The sequence below is a fragment of the Grammomys surdaster genome, unplaced genomic scaffold, assembly GCF_004785775.1.
Source record: "Grammomys surdaster isolate TR1022 unplaced genomic scaffold, NIH_TR_1.0 373, whole genome shotgun sequence".
NCBI lineage: Eukaryota > Metazoa > Chordata > Mammalia > Rodentia > Muridae > Grammomys > Grammomys surdaster.
In genome coordinates, this window is record NW_021604792.1 from 6,693,214 (window position 1) to 6,712,446 (window position 19,233).

The following is a 19,233-nucleotide window of genomic DNA, read 5'->3' on the forward strand; positions in this document are numbered from 1 at the left end:
CATGACTTTACTGTTACAGGAAACACAGGCAGTCCCAGAAATTGAAAAGTCACAAGTAACTAGGTTACGGGGACTTCCACAAGAAACCCCAACTATTTAGACAAACAGTTTGATTTTCCAATAACAGTGAACTCCTGTTTATTGCCCATAACTTGTGTTTGAGAACCCTTGCCCTGCTGTGGTCCTGTGCCTGTGTTCTAGTCTGCTCTGGTGGATGTGTCCATCACGGCAGCCTCTGGGGACTTTCCTCAGTCACCACCTGGCAGTGAGCCTCATCGTCTCCCTAGTTCTTCCTCTCCTGCTGCAGCTCACGGAGAACATGGACGTCATGCCCATGGGTTGGCAGGGAGGTAAACGACAAGAAGTCCGTGGACTTTGTGGGGAAGAGCTTCTGTCTGGCTGAGAGAGAAGTAGTCTCTCATTTTACATAAGTCTCTGCAATGTCGGGGTTCTGCAACACCAGCACAGTAAAGAGGTGATGCTGCTGTTCTCACAAGCTCACGGTTCAGTTATCCCCGTCTTCAACCCTTGTCCTCCACCCGACACACTGTCTCCGGAAGCAGGATGTCTCCAAGGACCACCATACACACACCATAGTATATGTGTACCCCACACATGCATAAATAAAAAGAAAAAAAAAGGCAAGCCAAATACAAAAAAACAGATTTATATCCAGAAAACCAATTAGTATTGGCAATTAATGTTAAAAAAAATCCATCAAGTCCTATAAGGACACCAGGGACATTCCACACAGATACAAGAGACACGCTCCTGAGCCTGGGTAAGTCAAGTGGAGCCTGAGCACAGTGGCCCTGGAGGGGAGGCAGAGCTAGAGGTGTTACGATACTTGATGCCAAGATATACTATGAAGCTATAGAACATCAACTAATGGACAAAACAGAGCCCAGAAATAAATCCATGTGTTTACAAAAGAGTAGTCAGCCTAGATGTTCATTAGGAGATGACTGGTACAGTGCAGGACAGACACAGGAGAGTCTGTTTGGCTGTAAGAATGAATAAAAGAATGGACTTGTGTCATCTGCAAGGAAGCAGACAGAACTGGAGACTGTCATCTTAAGCAAAGTAAGCCAGGCTCAGATGCATGCTTTCTCACATATGCAGAATCGAGATGATTTTATTTGTCTTACCACTATAAAAACTTCACAAAGCTGTTACCAAACTGAAATAGGGCATTTGGAGTAACCTAAATCTGTGTCCCCAGACCACAGTCATGAATATTTGGCTTTCGGAATAAACTCGTATTTTCTGAGGTGAGAGCTTTGTTTTTACATGGTCATAAAATAAATCTCTACGGAGTGTGACTCTGCTTTGTTAAACATCAAGTGACTAAACCGGGCGGTGGTGGCGCACGCCTTTAATCCCAGCACTTGGGAGGCAGAGGCAGGCGGATTTCTGAGTTCGAGAGTTCGAGGCTAGCCTGGTCTACAGCGTGAGTTCCAGGACAGCCAGGGCTACACAGAGAAACCCTGTCTCGAAAAACCAAAAAAAAAAAAAAAAAAAAAAAAATCAAGTGACTGTGTTCTTTGTCGTGAACTTCTGACCTGTGAAATATTACAGCGTACCCCCCCTCTACGTTTCCTGACAGAACTATCTCACACCACCAAAGAAACCAAGTCCTAGTTACCAACAAGTCCTTCCTGTTCTTTTTTGTTATCAGTTTGGAGTACCAAGGATAGGCCCCAAGACCCACGCTGGGCACATGCTCTGACACTGGCCCCAAGTCTCTTTAGTCACCATTTTCAGCTTTGAATATAAGCCAACTCCTATAAACATTGGTCAGACCCAACATGATAACAATTAAAATATAAGTAAACACAAGTGCATGTGTTTTTAGAAATATTTTAGCAGTGTTAGGGATAGACCCCCAGGGCCTCACACAATCTAGGCAAGCCTGGGCCATCTCCCTGACCTCACACAATCTAGGCAAACCTGAGCCGTCTCCCTGACCTCACACAATCTAGGCAAGCCTGGGCCATCTCCCTGACCTTATAAGACACTTTGAAAAGATGCTGAGCACAAGGCACGCACCTTTAAACTTGCACTGGAGAGGCAAAGGCAGGCAGGTGTCTGAGTTCAAAGCCAGCCAGTGACAGAGTGGCACCCCAAAACAAAAACAGACTTCCTTTTTTAAAACAATACTTAAATAAAAAGGAAATATGAACTGGATCTTGTGTCATACATCTGTAGTCTCAGCATCAAAAAGACAGGAAGACTGGCCAAGCTTAGAAGACTGAAGCCAGCCTGCGTATCATACCAAGACCTTATCACAAAACAAAATAAAACAAAATCAAAAACCTCTTATGGGCTTAATTAATTAAGTAAAAACTGATGATTCTTCAGATCATTTAAAAGTAATGTTTTAAAAAGTAATGTTCAGCCTTTAATGTGATTTCTATGTTAACTTAAGCCTCAAGATCCACTTTGATTTGGTCTCAGTAGAGAGCTCGCCTTCTCCGCACACAACGCCTGCTTCCCCAGGAGAAGGCATGAGGAAGAGGCGGGCATTAGGGAGCACAGGCATGGGGACAAGGCTGGCTGAGCAATGGCTGCCGTCAGCTTCTCCGCTCCCGCTCCGCCCCAGCCTTGTTCCCTCTCTGGATGGACAGTGCAAAGCCATGCAGGGATGCACCACTCGGCTCACTTCCTGAAGAGCTGAGAGGGAAAACGACAGTCAGTGAACTGTGACCTCAGCAACAGTCTCCTGGGTCCTGGCCAGGACCAGATTTGCCTATTTGTTGATGGGTGCTCTCAACACAAAATAGTTTTTTCCTCAGTTTGTTGTGGACCCAAATATAAGTGGCTGTGGTCTGAGAACAGATTTTGGTTACCCCAATTGCCACGCTCTACTGTAATCATCTAATAAAGTTACAAAGTTTCTATAGTAAAGGCAACAAAGTTCTAAGTCAAGACACTTCTTAAATACACGGGAGGGAACATCAGGTAGGTGAGGACACCTCTACCACAGGTCTCAGATATTCTCTGACAGATATTCTTAGCATCCAGGTTCCTAGAAGGTAGTGGTCTGTCACTTTATTGCCACAAAGTAACAGACGTTAGAAGTCATAGATTTAAATCCTGCTACTTGAATAGCTTCCAGAAATCCCTCTCAGCTTCTACTTTCTAAAATGAGGAGTGAAGCACCTATCTCTACCGTCTCACAGTAGTGATATTGAAACTACATATGAGGGCTGGAGAGACAGCTCCGTGGTTAGAAAGTGTACCGATCTTCAGAAGACCCGAGCTTGATTCCCAGCACCGATGTCAACTCACAGCCACCTGTAACTCCAGCCCAGGATGATCCAATGCCCCAGATCCACATACCCACGCATAGGTATACACATATACACAAAATTAAACGTTTTTAAAAGATGCAAATGAGACGATATATGCAAATGTGACTCGTAGACAGAGCTATAAACTACAAGACATTCTTCCAACAAGTGTCATGAATGGAGATTTGTTCCTCACAACACTCAAAGTTAAATTCTTAGGTTATATGAGCACAGTCATAGAAAGCGCTTCAACACTGACCTTCCTTCAGAGTGTCTGCTTAGAGCTGCAGTTAGCAGTTACAAAGCTACAGCATTAGCGTTCCCTGTAGGCAGAATCTAGAGGCCTGCTTACAGCCTACTCATTTCCCCAAAGAAGACAGAGCCAGCCACAAGCCCATGAGAAGATGCCAATGTCTCTGGTCATTTGGGAAAGGAACATCCAGTCATACAGACTACTTCTCATCCACCAGGAGGCCTAAAACCAGAAGACAGACCAGCAGGTACCGGTGATGGTGTGGAGAACAGTAACCCTCACCCCTCCTGCAAAATGGTATGGACACTTCGGTGACCCATTTGTCAATTTCTCAAAAAGTTAAGCAGAGGGCTATCACTAGTCAGTAGTTTAACATCCAGGAAAAATACATGAGGAAACCAAAATATGCACAACCTTACATACCAGTGTTCACGGCACCACTCTTCATAGTAGGCGGACACAGAAATAACCCAAATGTCCATCAGTGTAGAATGGATAGCAAACGTGGTATGCCCATAGACCAGAGTACCATTTGGCCATCAAATCGAATGAAATGCTCACAGAAACTATGACTGACTTGGATAAACCTCAGCAGTGTTACACTCAGTGAAGGAAATATGACACAAATGGTTACAAGTCATAGGATTACTTTCACAAGTAAGGCCCCACATGGGCAATGTATAGAAATACAGTAGACCCGAACCTACAACATGGTAGGGAGTAAAAGTGGGGAGTGACAATATGTACACATTTCTAGGATAGAGCAAGTGTCCAAGAATTGGTTGTTGTTAGTTACACAGCCCTTGACTTACAGGAGAGACCACGGAACTGTACCTGTAAAATGGGTGCTATGAGACTCGGATCTCAGTCTGAACAAATAACAAACCCAACACCTGCACTTCCTTCAACACCTGTAATAGCACGAAGAACAGGCTGTTCTTCATCTGACCTGGAATGGGAGCCTGTCCTGACACTGGACCCCGGGTGGCCACTTGCAAAGGATTAAAGTTCAGAATGATGAAACCCATTTGGCAATTCTGAACTAAACACTGTCCAGTGGCCCTCAAACAAACCACTGTGGCCAAGTAAAACATCACAAACCCTAGGAAGGTGGGAGCTCAGGCCACAGAGCAACTATCCAAGAGAAAAGCTGGATGCTGTCGCATGCTCTACTGTGACAGTACTAAGGGACAATGAAAAACGCAGAGCACCCCTCTCTCAGAGACCCTTCTTTCTTGTTCTGAAATTGGTACGGGTACTGGCCGCATTCTTCTTTTATTTTTTAATAAAAACCCAACTATCCTTAAGGAGGACACTTTGATGTACATGTACACAGCAAAAGGATATGTGGAGTCAGGCGTTTTTCTTATGCTCCTGACTGGAGGCACGTTCAAGGTCTCCATCCTACACCCTGGTGATTAGGTTCCCTTATACCAGCTTCCACTCCTTAGCTGTCTCTACTTCAGAGAACAGGTGTCCCCACTGTCACGCAACACCAGCCCATTCTGGCCCACCATCACTCTTTATTCTTGTCACACTGTCACTTCATGTCTAATGGGGAGTCAGACAACCAAAAGGCTGGAGTAGGCCATGCTCAAACCAGACCTTTTTCAGGGTCACTAAGTGTTCTCCAGCCTCTGGTCCACCTTTCGATCACCCCTTCCATTCCCACGGAACACTCAGCATTCTCTTTTCTGGATGACTCTCTCTTGCACAATGACAGTGGATAGACGTTCTCATTAATTATACCACAGGCTGAATGGCGTGTGTTACCACATACTGATACTCTGAAGTGACCTTGTTTCCCCAAGGAAAGTTCTAAAGACCATCAGTCTAAATAGGCTGCAGCAACAGCTTTCAGAATAAGCTCCAGCCATTCATTCTCACACGTAGACGTTTACTCTGGAAATTAGAGAACAAAACTCCACTCCAGCAAATCGCAGTTAAACTGATTTACAGAAAATGAAAATACACTGTGGGACTGGTTCCTTTGGTAATCCACAGAGTGACTTAGAAGGTGGAGCCCCGTATACAATATTCTCTGGTTCACTCATTATGTTAACAAACGTGACGAGATAATTTGCAAGTTACAGCTACTGTCCCCTGAGTATCCGGTAAGTGGCAGACATGGCTGTACACTCTACACGCCTTACCTTTATGTCCCATGACAATCCTCAAGGGAACAATCATTTTCCTGCTAAAGATGGGAAATTGGGATTCTGAAAAGACAAAAATGTACCCAAGATCACCCAGCTGGTTCCAGCAAAGCAGACTCACAGGCACGCTCATGTAACTTTTGCTTCTCTTCTGTACAGAATCCATTAATTCAAATGTCAGAGCAAGCTAATGGGACGCCTTTTCACAACCCGTAACGAATGAATCTAAATACCAATTTGTAGTGTTTTCAAGTAAGAAAAACACTTGATTTCTACCACAAACTTCTAGCATTTACTTTTTCAAAAACAAAAGTAATACACTACCAGATCCAACACGGATATCCACAAAGCGAATGTGAGTGGATGCTGCAAGGGCTGGCGCCTCTGCACACCGCACACTCTACTCTGAGGCACCATCTTGACCTCACAGGGGGCTCATGACAAAGCAGGGAAATCTGAGAGCCCTGCAAGATGTCCTCTTATAGAGCACGCCCATTCCAGAGTACTAGGCAGCTCACCTCACATCAAACAGCTGACATGGACAGCCAACACCCAAGTCCAGCTCTCCTGACTTTAAGAGCCACCTTGGCACTGTCCGAGTTAAGTCCATGGTAAGCGTGCTGACCACATTTTCTTTTCCATAATTCTCTTTGCCTTGCCATAAAATATAATTATACAAGATCTAAAATTAAATTTCTTGGGACAACATTTCTAGCTACAAGAGAAACAAAAATCTATTGTTAAATAAGGTCAAAACTCAAAGGACAATCTCAACAAATGCACATCTGTGTGTGTTAGGAAGAGGAAGGCTCAGGTGAGCCAAGGGTTGTCGTTAGAAAGCTGCTAGCTGAGCAGGGCTCTAGTCACTTCCTCCTGCATTACGTAAACCTCCTTGGGCTCCCTATTGCCCTGCCACTTCCTGTTGTGCAAGAGCAAACAATGGGCAGACTGTCACAATGGGCAGACTGTCGCCAACGTTCCCATTAATTACACCACAGGCTGAGTGGCATTGATTACCGCATACTGGACATTTTGAAATGACCCCATTTCCTTTGTTCAAATACTCTACCCAAGTGTTTCAGTAAAGGGACACAATTTACTCAAGCCTTTGAGAGAATGAAGAGATACCAGCAGCTGGGGACTCTGAATGGCATCATCACTCTGTTCTAATTATTATTTTATGGCTTCTCTTTATGCTGGCTTCCCTTCTGAGCTATGTCTAACTAAGAAAGAAATCTTAAAACCTCAGTTAGTCCCCCTAAACAAAACCTGTTCAATCCGGCAGATCACGCTCCTCCCTGGACCTGAAAAGGCTATAAACAGCAGCAAATAAGAGAAAGAAAGAGCTCAGTCAGGGTGTGTGGGAGCAAGACAGAAGCTAGACAGGAAGGAGCTCAGCACGTCAGAGTCTCACACTAATTCTCAGCTCCACGCCGAAGTCTGAGACCCTGGGGATGGAAGGCTAATACCAAGTCCTGGGCCCCAAAACTCAGAGAAGAAATTGGTGGAGACAGTCAGACATGAAGACCTCCAAACATACAGAGCTATCATTTTTGGACTCTTTGTTTCAATGTCCAAGGCGAAAGGAAAGTGTGTACAAGTTAAGTAACATTCTGGTATTTCTACACAGTGGCAACCTGGATTAGTTAAGTGCTCTGTCATCCCTCTAAGGATCGAGGTATGAGCACTGCCCCTGTGACCCAGAGAATAACTGCAGATGTGGTTGAGATAAATATCTCATGAAACTCCTCTACCATTGCCCTGAAGAATGAACCCGAGTGTTCAACCTGGGATGGTGACAGCAGACTAAGGATTTGGTAATACCACCCCTGCCATCAGCCAGGAGCTACTATGTACTAGCTACATACTAGACTGGATGGTTGCTCCTGACTGCTGAGTCTAGGGGCCCACATCATTTCCTACTCACAGAAGGTGTAACTATGCAAATTCAGTGCATAAATTGATCCCGGAAACAATGTCCCAATTCTAAGGAAGAAACAAAGCCTTCCTTCTGATAAGAGGCATGAGGATGGTTAGGCTGGTGTCTGATGGAGGGCGAATAGAACAGGGAAGTTGGACATGATTGTTCTAGCAGGGTGGATAGAACAGAAGGCACAGAGCAGGAGATGAGACTGGCCAGCAGCCTACACTTGGTGGATTTTGGAGATTTCAGTTATGACCATTACACATTATATGGAAGGCAGGTGAGTGTCTGACCACAGGGAATCAAAGTCTCAGGTCTCAGCAAAAAACAAAGGGAAAGAAATGCTAAGGTACTCTGGGATACAGGAAGAAGCCATCATGGAAGACATTCTCCAACTTTGACAGAGTACTACTCTTCCTCTCTGTGTATCTCACTGTGTTTGAGATAAATAAGTTTTATTCCAGAAATGGTATTTGTTTTCAGAACTCCTTAGGGTCCTTTGGTCTGAGCTGCAGTCTGGCTGTCACCATACCCATCCACATCAGCAATTACCAGCAATTCAGTCTGCCCTCAGAAAAGAAAGAAGCTCTCCTGACCAGTGTGCAAAGCAGGAGCTGTGGAGTCCCACCAAGATGTCAACAAAGCTATGGGGCTGTCCCCTGGAGATGCTTTAGGAATCTCTGAGGCCTGAGAGAAGCAGGAAATGCTTTTATAAGGAGTGGTGTAGGTCTTCAGGTGTCTTCCCAGCAACAGAGGAGACTTCAGAGTAAGCAGGTAGCTGCAGCAGTGAAGTCTAGTAAAGAGTAGACTTGTGGGCATTGACTGATGTTGGTCAACAAATCCAGTCACTGTCAAGTGAAGATGGTTCCAGGTCTTCTGATGCTCTGAACTAGCTATGAGAGCTTACGAGGTTACTTTCCAGGAAGGCCTGCCCAGGCCAGGCTGTCCATGACTTCTAGCCCACTGACGGTGCCTAGTTCCCTTTACCTTATTTTATACTTGATAACATTTATCTTTTTACATGTTAGCTACTTTACCTTTCTTTATTTCCTTTTTCTGTCTTGCTTATTGCCTTCTTTTCCACTGGAGTGTAAGATCTAAGAAGGATTTTTTCCTGTTTGTTAGTCCTAATTCATTGACACCAACACAGAGCCCTGGCACAGAACTTGCTAGTTCATCCACCTAGGGGATGGATAAAGGTGCATGTACTCAGAGCTCTGAGCACATTCGGTCTTAGTGTCCTAGTTTGACTCTCAGTTGCTGTGATAAAACTCTGACAAAAACCATCTTGGGGAGCAAAGGGTTTAACTTACATTTCTATGTCACAGTCCATCATTGACTGTTACCGAGGTAGGGCAACTCAAGCAGGGCAGGGACCTGCAGGCAGGAACTGAAGCAGAAACCATGAAGAATGCTAATTACACCCTTGCCCTCAATGGCTCGCTCAGCCTTTCTCATATATCCCAACCACCTGACAGGGGTGGTACCACCCATAGTGGGTTGGGCCCTTCCACATGGATCATTAATCAAGAAAATGCCCCAATGATTTGCCCAAAGGCCAGTCTGATGGAGGCAAATCTTCAATTAAGGATCTAGCTTTTCTAGTGACTCTAGTTTTTGTCAACTTGACAAAAACTAACCAGCAAATTTGGTGAGTAAGAAAAAAATCTGTATGTTTAAGATGAAGAGTTTGTAAAAAGACAGGCTGAGGAAGTATTACTAAGAATCCCACCACTAATGTGCTGTGTAACCGACTACTTAGCTGCCATGTGTCCTTCTGATCTTTAAAAGTATGGGACATAGTTGAAGTCATGGTGAATGTATAGTTCCATTTCTTAGTTTTGTTCAATGATCTTGGTTTTCTTAAAGTGATCTTTAAGAATACAGTTTCCTACACAACTCTTGATTTCACCCACAGTAGGACTTAAACTCTGTAGAGTTTACTATGTGACCTGACCCAGAGTCTCAGGCTTTGTAACACATGTACTGTAGAAGAAGAAATCTAAAGATGACACAGATGCTCCAACTATGGCTCAAAGTTTAGTATAACCATGAGCACAACCCATTCCCAGGCTCCTATGGATGTAGTCATGTAATTGAGTTCAAGCCAGAGTTGTCGGGGAAACCGGTAAGTTCAGCCTGTAAGACATTCTTACTAATCTTTGCCATTCCATGGTGTTCTGCCAGGTAGATGCTATAGAGATCACAAAGCCACATGGTGTGAGGAACCTGGAAATCTGAACTCAACAGAAGAGAACCATCTGCTAACAAGATCGATTTACTTTGAACATGAGTACAAGCTATACTTCCATCCATCTAAGATATTACACATGCCAAGTGCATTTACAGCTGCAGCACAGCCTACCCGTTCTAATACTACTCTCGAAACAGTGATTTCTCCCTGGCAGAACGAGACAGCTTATCAGTCTGTAGGATGAAGTAACTCGAGACTCTAGCAAGCTGCTCATTTAACAAGCACTCGTTGTTTACTACAAGCTAGGCATTATTTTAGGCTTTTCAACAGCGAGTCAGCTTTCTATTACTATAAGAAAACAAACCCCGATGTAACCAGCTTAGACGTCTACACTAGTCTTTAAATTTGCACCACTGTAAACTGTAAGTCAGACAGGGAGCATGGAGTTTCTGGAAAGGGTTGTTTCCTGCAGCAAGCTTCCATATAGGAACTTGAGGGAGAGGAAAACTACTCACTCTGTGTCCAAGAAGCTAGAAGTTAACACTACACCGGTTGAGGTTTCTTTGAAGGATTTGGCAACTATAAATAACCTGGACATCTCCTTCCTCCTTCCTACCACCTCCCAACAGTGTGACCCTAGGGAACAAACCTTAAATACATGGGGATTTGGTTGACATACAAGATCAAAACTATCATAGCACCAATGTCCAAATTTGCTAATATCCCTTATTATTTTCAATAAAGAAATGCAGGACAGGAAGATCTTTTCTAAGCCCCATTTCCATGTCTATAAACTAAGGGCCCTTAATACTTCCCACCCACTAGTTTTTAGACTACAGGTATTTTCCAGGGTTCCTTACAGGAGGAAGCTATCTTAAAGCCTCTCACCCTGCCTAGTCTGTGGAGGAAGAAGACAGGGGCTTTAGAGCCTGGCACATGTGGCTAGAACCAAGAGAGCTGACAGAGCCAGCTGTCTAGGGACACATCTAGGGCAAGCATGCTGCAGGTAATACAGCTGTTCACACATGCTCAAAAGTCAGTATCTGAATGTGAAGAGGGTTAAATCTCAGAGCAGGGGTAGCCAACTAACCAGGCTGTGCTCATGTCTCGCCAAAAAATACAACCCTAAATTTCCAACAGGCAAGTAATAAATTTGACTCGGCCCTCCTCCAGGATTTCTGTGTCTTGGCAGGGCAGGGATGGTGGAAAGGAGCATGGGGCCAAGGCCCAAGGAAGCACTGCACAGCATGTGTTACTGCCAGAACCAGAGTGAGGCCAATCTCCATCTACATTTCCTGCCACCCAAGGGCCCAGCTGGATTTCTTACTGCAAAGAAAGGTTGCCCAGAGGATAAAGAGGAAGGGGAATTATAATTACATTGTGTACTCTCAAACTGAGGTTCATATCAGAGTAATATGTAAGACAGAAAAAGAAAATTCAGACTTTTCTGGAAATGCTTTGTCTCGCAGCCAGCTGTCTCAATGTTTTGCCCAAACCTTTGGTTTTAAAATGAAGCGCTCGACTCATTTTATAATCTCGGGTCAAGAAAGCAGAAGTGGATGCCAGAATGTGCTCAAAGCAAGGACAGGCGTCCGTTCATGTTATTTAAAGGAGGTTCAGAGTACAGTGGCAGGCAGGGTGTTGCTGGCCAATGGTCATGCTAGTCAGATGTGGTGAACTGAAGGCACAGTGTGAACACTAATGCCAGCTTAGGGCTCCACACTCTGGGAAGCACTCTCCATCAGTCTTTACCCTGGGAGAACACACACTACAGTAGTCAGCTCACATACCTGGGGAATGGCTCCAGCCAGGTCTATATTACAGAAGGAAATCCCTGTGGGGCTCCCACGGCCCCAACCCCTATCCTGGGTACAGACTCAGAAATGGCAGCTCCTGCACATTTCTTCACACTTGAGTTGAGTGCCTACTGTGTGAAAACACAGTAACTAAAAATGAAATTAAGGGTTCCAGACAAGGAGAAAATAAGAGTTTCCCTTATATGAAATATTTGTATCCAAAGTACTTCAGAGGGCTTTTGTTTTTTGTTTTGGATTCTGAGATATCTGCGTAGACTTTACCATTTGCACACCCCTGATCTAGCCATCTGAAACTGTAAATGCACCCAAATCTGACACTGTGTGCTTCTCAGGTCAATGCTCAAAAAGTTCCATATTTTGGAGCATCTTAGATTTAGATACCTTGATTGGAGTGTTTACCTCATAGGGGAAAGAGAGAAAGAAAGAGAGAGAGAGAGAGAGAGAGAGAGAGAGAGAGAGAGAGAGAGAGAGAGAGAGAGAGAGACAGAGAGAGAGAGAGAGACAGAGAGAGAGAGAGACAGAGAGAGAGAGAGAGACAGAGAGAGAGAGAGAGACAGAGAGAGAATAGTAGCAATCAGAAGATCCATTCCATCAGTCAGTAAGGAGCTTGTCATGCAAACATGAAGCCCTGTCTTTGACCCCAAACCCACATTCTAAAAAAAAGCTGGGAGTGGTGATGTATTCTTGTAATTGGAGCAGTAGAGAGATAGATCCCTGGGGTTTGCTGGGCCAACCAGCCTGGCCTAATCAGTGAGTTCCAGACCCTGTATCAAATAACAAGGTAACAGTGCCTCTAGTAATGACACCTGATGCTGACTTCTGGTTTCTACACCCATGTTCACCTGCACACATACATGTGCACCTGCACACATACATGTGCACCTGCACACATACACACACAATTCATCTTTCAATATCATTTTAGTCATTAAGTAATAGAAAAGCCTTGGGCAAGTCCCAAGTAAACTTTAAGGACTGGAGTTTCTTGATCTGTGCAGTGAATTAGAGACTCTATAGGATCTGTTTCCAATCTTATGGGATCATGTGTCTTTCTGAGCAGGGACTGCAACTCCATCCACCAAAATTCCTGGTGCTTCTCACCATCCTATGCCAATAGCATATACTAATACCAAGACACCTAAGAATTAAAAACAGAGGTAGTACTAGAATCAGACCAGGGTTTACTCTTAAGATCTTTAAGCAAGGATATAATAGCAGATTAGCTGCAAGAATATATGCCTAGTAGCTTTATCTTGGGTTAGAAGCTATGAACTTGTGTCCAGGGACAGCAGCTAAAGTGAAGTACAAATGTGATCACATCATGACCCCGATCAGCATGACAGGAGAAGCTCCACTGTCTCTGCTGTGTCTTCTGCCACTTGCCTCCTCCCTCATTATTACTAAAATTCTTTCCCTGGGCGAGACAGAAACAAAGTGAACAGCATCTACCCCTCCTCCTAAAGTCCTGTGGACAAACTAGGCATGATTCCATCAGAGTTCACCCCAGGGAAGCAATGAGCCTATTAGGCTTACTTACATAGCATAGGTGAGGAGTTAGGAGCAGGGCCATAGACAACCTTAAAGCAGTCACACTGGAAGGTCTGCACTCAGCATGGACAGTACCTTTGCCATGGCTACAAAGATGGAACCCCTTCTCCTTCTGACTCCCTCCCACCTCTATCTTCTAGTCCCACCCAGAAGACCATGTGCAGTTGATGCAGAACTGTATACAATTGGTTGGGAGGAGTGGCTGGATCCTCAGGTGAGGATCCCATGACCCTCTCTACCCCTCCTTTTATGAGGGAAGAGAGATAAAGTCAACAGGCACAGCTGTGACAATCTTTTGCAAACGGGCCCAGCCAGAATGCTCAAAGATGTGGCAGTTCTGGCTGTAAGGAATAGTCTTGACCAACCCCTATCTCCAAAGATAAACACACTGGTTCACAGGCAGTCTCCTTATAATTGGCCTTTCAGTAGACCTGAATTTCAATGACAGATAAAGCCTAAAGTGTAAAGTGTCTATCTGCCACCTTCAATCATTAACAGAAAGTTGCAAAAGAAAAAAAGAAAGAAAGAAAGAAAGAAAGAAAGAAAGAAAGAAAGAAAGAAAGAAAGAAAGAAAGCCTACCAAAAGTTATCAGAAGTGAGTCCCTGCTTAGAAGTCAGGGACTTCTATTTTACTACCATCTATTTCCAGATCTCCAGACAACCCAAGCTTCCTAGGGAGTGAACCAGTTTGCTATTCACAAGCATTACTAGAATCAGACCAAACAGATAAATTAACTACAAAAATTCCAAAAATCACATACTTTTGGTATGAAAGAAAGCACTCAGGGTTTGTGGGAAACCACAGTTCACAGCAAATATCTGCCTTGCCTCTCTCCAGGTTTTATCACATGGGTTGTTGAGGGCCGTGTTCTAATGGGCTGGGACTTGGCCTGCTACCAGAATCAAGAAACTTCACATGAGCCAATTCATGGCAGGGTCAGGCCTTTCTCCTTCAGTCACCATGTGTGCTGAGGACAATGACTACATGACAGTACTGACTCTGGGCAGGCCCAGTTCTAAGCATGGCACCTAGACCTTAACCCTCCTCCGACCTCACTGTTCTTATACCTCTCAACAGACCAAGAGACTGAGGCTTACAAGGATTGATTAAACAATCTGAGGCTACCCAACTAGTTATAGAGACAGTGTGAGAATTCGACACTGCCATGTGGCTCTAGTGTTCACAGAACCATTCTGTGAAATGGTTCACAAACACGAAGATCAGAGACTAGTGTTCCAACATGAGACATCCCCAGTAGAGAATGACAGCTGTAACTCTGTCAAGTACATCTCATGTGGAGATTCCCCTCCAAATTCATTCTCTCTCTCTCTCTCTCTCTCTCTCTCTCTCTCTCTCTCTCTCTCTCTCTCTCTCACACACACACACACACACACACACACACACACACACACAGCGCCTGGGTCACTTTGTTTACATCAAAAGGAAACCTAGCTATATGTCGTATTTAGAACTCTGTGTGTGTGTATGAGAGAGAGAGAGAGAGAGAGAGAGAGAGAGAGAGAGAGAGAGAGAAATAATTCCCTTTGATATGTATGCACTTGTAATTTATCTTATTTTATGACTAGGTAAGCTGCTGTAACTGAATTCAATTTATATATCTAAATAATGAGAGACTAGATCAGGAGATCTCCAAAATCTACCCAATGTCAATATGCTATGGTCTTTAATGCAGAAATATGAGTGTTTTCTTGAATCACAATCTTTTTTCACTGTCCCTAAAGTCCCAAAGCTTATTTTTTCTAAGACTGTCAAACTGTCTTCCATCTATCTATACTCATATTCCAAGACTTATTCTCTCTAATATTTCACTTAGCCCCCATTGCTCCAAAATATCCTGATATCTCACAGAAATTTCACATTGCAACCAGTCTCCACTGACAGCACTCTACTGACAGTGCCTTGTCGATAGTGATCCAGGTTTTATGCTTCTGTTCTGTGTATTTTCAATTCGCCAGCCAGACAAACCTCTCAGTGGGTATGCCATAGTTGCTCAGCAACACTGGTTTGGTGATGGGTAAGGGGGTAACCTTACAGCCAATAAGTAAACCAGTAGTCAAAGTCTACTGGGATGCTGGGAAGGCAGCTATCTCCATTCTTGTTTTCCCTCTTACATGTACATGTGTGTAAACATAAAATTTATCATTTAAGAGCATGACTCAAATTTCATATTTGAGTTCTAAATACAAAGTGACCCAGGCGCTGTGGCTTTATGGATGTCTGTTTAACACTCTGCTGCATGTTCCTGGTGACTACTAGTCTCTGCTTTCCACACCTACAGCACTGTCACTTCTTCCCGCTCGCAAGCAGATCCCTCTGACCTTCTAGGGTAAGAGCAGAGAGCCTGTGCTTGCTCAAAACCACATGTTCTGCCTCATTCATCTGGATGTAACAAATCCCAATCCTTAGGTTTGCAGTGAGCAGAGATGGATGTATGGTTCAGCATTTCGCTAACACTCACCCACTAAGACATAAAGGACACATGACACCTCCAGTGGAAATCCTGAAACTGTCACTCCTTCTGCACTAAGAGCTGCTGAGGTCCTGCTCAGCACTCTTGAGAACTGTCCTCTGCTTTGTAATAATCCTGAGTGACTACAGATTGACTATCCCCTCTCTAAAGTGCTTGGAACCAGAAGTGTTTGTGGAGGTTTTATTGTTGTTTGATTTGGGAATAGCTTGATATACATAGTGAGGTATTCTGTGAATGGAACCTAATTCTAAAAATGGTATTTATTTATATGTCATATATATCTTACACACATAGCTTGATGATAATTATATTTGGTATTTTTAGTATGCCTATGTGGTACTTGTTGCTTGTTTATAGTGCTGGGGATGGAACTCAGAACCTTTACTGGGCAAACACTCTTTCATTTACCTACATCCCCATCTCTCTGCCTGTGTATTGAATGTGACCATCACATTAATTCAGAGACAGAACTTTCCACCTCTGGCAAACCTTTCAGATTTTGGAGTGTTTCAGATTATGGACTTGTACTGAAAATGTTCAATATACCCTAACTATTCAAACTGCATCTATAAGGTTCTCAAACAGAATTTTAAATTCAGTTAAATCTATTTAAGTGACTGTTCTAAAACCTGGTTCTCAACCCTGGCTCCATATGAAAGTCATGTAGAATGGTTTCATAATTATCAGTGTCCAGCTTCCCCTTCCATCTGGCCAATGCCCTTAAAAGTCTAACCAGCTTCAAGAAAGATTGGGCAACAGAACTTTTTAACCAGCAAATAGTTGGTTATCACTGTAACATTCAGGACACTATTGCACCAACAGGCCTATCTTGACAGGCTGGTTGGTATTATAGCTCACAGGGTTCACAGCTCAGTAAGACTTGATGACTAACCCCAGCCCGCACCCCCCCCCCCCCGCCCCCAGCCTATACAGCCCCTTCTGACACTTTGAAAGCCACCTAGTAAGAAGGAAACCTTTGATCGGTGGCAACAGAGAGTAAGTGACTGTGGTGTTCTTGGCTCTAAATAAACACAGGTGTCACTCCTGCTCCCTCAAGGCTCAGGGAACACAAAAGAGGTGGCAGAAGACTGTAAGAGCCTGGGGTCCTGCAGGCCTGCTGTAAAACAGGCCCCTTGCATTCATGAACTCACATCAGCTATAGCTACCTAAAAAGACAAGCCAGTCAAGACCCCAGCATGGATGGGAGAGGATCCCATAAAGCCAATTTCTAGCTGAGGAGATACTGACAGTAGATGGCTCTTAGAAGAAGGTGAATCACTTTTCTTCAGAAATGTAGCCTCTGGTAGGGTTGCTTATGCTCCAGCAGATACCCCACGGCCATGCACATGTGGGCAGCGCTAAGTGGGACTCAGTGGGTCAGAAAAAGAAGGCATAAAGTGTGGTGTGCTGAAGGCAGAGGGGAGCTGGGAGGAGGTGCGATGGTTATGATCCAAAATACAGAGTATACATCTCTGAAATTAAAGTATAAAAAATAGTATCGAAAATGTATTAAGACAAGAAAATGGGAGGAACCTATTTGGGATAAGAGGGTCAGCAGAGACATAAAAGGGAAAAATGGGGGTAAATGAGAGGTGAATATGATCAAATTATATGATAGACTTTTTGAAAATGTCATAATGAAACACTACTTTATATGGTGAATATATGCTAATATTAAGCTTTTCCTTCTGTGGGATATTAACAGATATTACTTAAGACAAGTGTTTTGAGGTAAAGTTAGTTTGGAATGTATTGGTTTTCTTTACTGTGAGACTCCTAAGAACTTGAAGTAGTATGCAAAATTTTAAATGTCTATGATGTGATTTTTTAGGGTGTGGTAATGAATATGCAAGAAGTTTAACCTACATGGGATGAGTTTTTAAGACTTGTTTTGGAAAGTAGTCCTTTATACCAGTGGTTCCCACATCCCAGTTAATGAAGGCCCGCATTAGGTATCATTTGGCAAGCTTATTAAAACAATGAATCACAAGCCACACCTGGTTGGAGAGGAGAGAACACATCATTCAGATGAACAAACTGAAGTGATACTTATGCATACTCAACTTTGGAGATTAGAGATCTACAGATCATAATATAATTGAACAATATTTGAAAGGCTAGGGCTGGGAATATAGATAAATTGGTAGCGTACTTGTTAACATGCCCAAGGTGCTAGGTTCCATTCCTAGCACTGCGTAAACTGAGAGTGGTGGTGCGTACCTGTAATACCAGCACTCAGAGACCAGAAGCAGGAGGACTGTAAGTTTAAGATTATCTTCAGTATCAACCTGGACTACATGAGACCCTGTCTTAACATATATATTTAAGGCTACATCAATGCCAAGCAGTGAGAAAGGTCATATTGAATAGCTCCAGGTAATAGCATTTGCTACGATTTGGACATGAAGTCCTCCTCAAAATGTTCCTGTTTTGGAGACGTGGTCTCCAGCGTATGGATCCACTCACTGTGAGGTAACTGGATCATGAGGGCTCTGCCATAATCAGTGGATTAGCTCCTTGAAAGACTAATGCTTGATAGTATGTACAGGAAGATGGGGCTGGTGTCTGATGTTGGGCACTGGGATGTGCTGTTGAAGGCTGTGTTCTCCTTGGTCCCTTGATATCTGCCTCTCGGCTGCCACAAGCTGATCAGCTCTGGTCTACCACATACTTCCTGCTGTGCTGCTCTGCCTCACCGTGACCTAGAAACAATGGAGCCAAGAGGCCATATACTGAAACTAAATAAATTTATGTCAGCTACTTCACCACTGTGATGTCTGAGTAACCAAGTTTTTTTATTCATTAAAGAAAAATGCATATATTCATACCTTTATGAAAATAATGCTAAATGGTGGACATGTTAGCCAATTTAAACCTGCTGCTACAATGAATCTCCAGAACAGACAATCTTCAGCATCTCCAAGAACAGCCTATCTTTATTACTCATTAAAAGCAAAGTGTAGTGATGGGCAACTCATCACTTGCTTTTCATGTTCAACTTCTCTTACCAGAGTTGATGACCCGTGGCCAGTTGTTAAACAAGCACAGATGTGCCATCCTCCTATGCAATTTCTCCTAGATAGAGCTCTCAAACTGTCCTTCATATGATATCACCTCATGGCAGGAATATAAGTTCTTCCACGATGGAAAATTTTAAAATGCATTTTGCTTATTCCTTGGTGCTCCCATGTAATCACCTGACCAATAAATCACTTCAATGCTTAAGGAAAGAACCTACTATATTTACTGGTAACTACACATTTGTACCATCTTTAAATTTATTTATTTATTGATACAGTCTTTTGTATCAAGGATAGCTTCCAACTTGCAATGTAGCTGGGAATGACCTCAAACTTCTGATCCTGTCTTAACCTCCTGAGTTTTGGGATCACAGGGATATACTAACCATATCAAGTTTACATGGTGCTGGGGACAGAACCCAGTGATTCACACTTGCCAAACAAGCAGTTTCTCAACTAACGTGCAATCCCAGGCCTGTACCATGTTCTGTGTTTACAGGCTATTTCACATGAATGATACCTGAGCTGTGTTCACA

The 19,233-nt window shown here is 43.6% G+C and overlaps 1 protein-coding gene across 4 annotated transcripts in view; it reads right to left on the reverse strand.

Annotated features, from left to right (window-relative positions):
- Borcs5 (BLOC-1 related complex subunit 5) overlaps nt 1-19,233 on the reverse strand; it is a 67,047-nt gene that overhangs the window by 3,264 nt on the left and 44,550 nt on the right. The gene's annotated exons all lie outside the window — the stretch shown is intronic.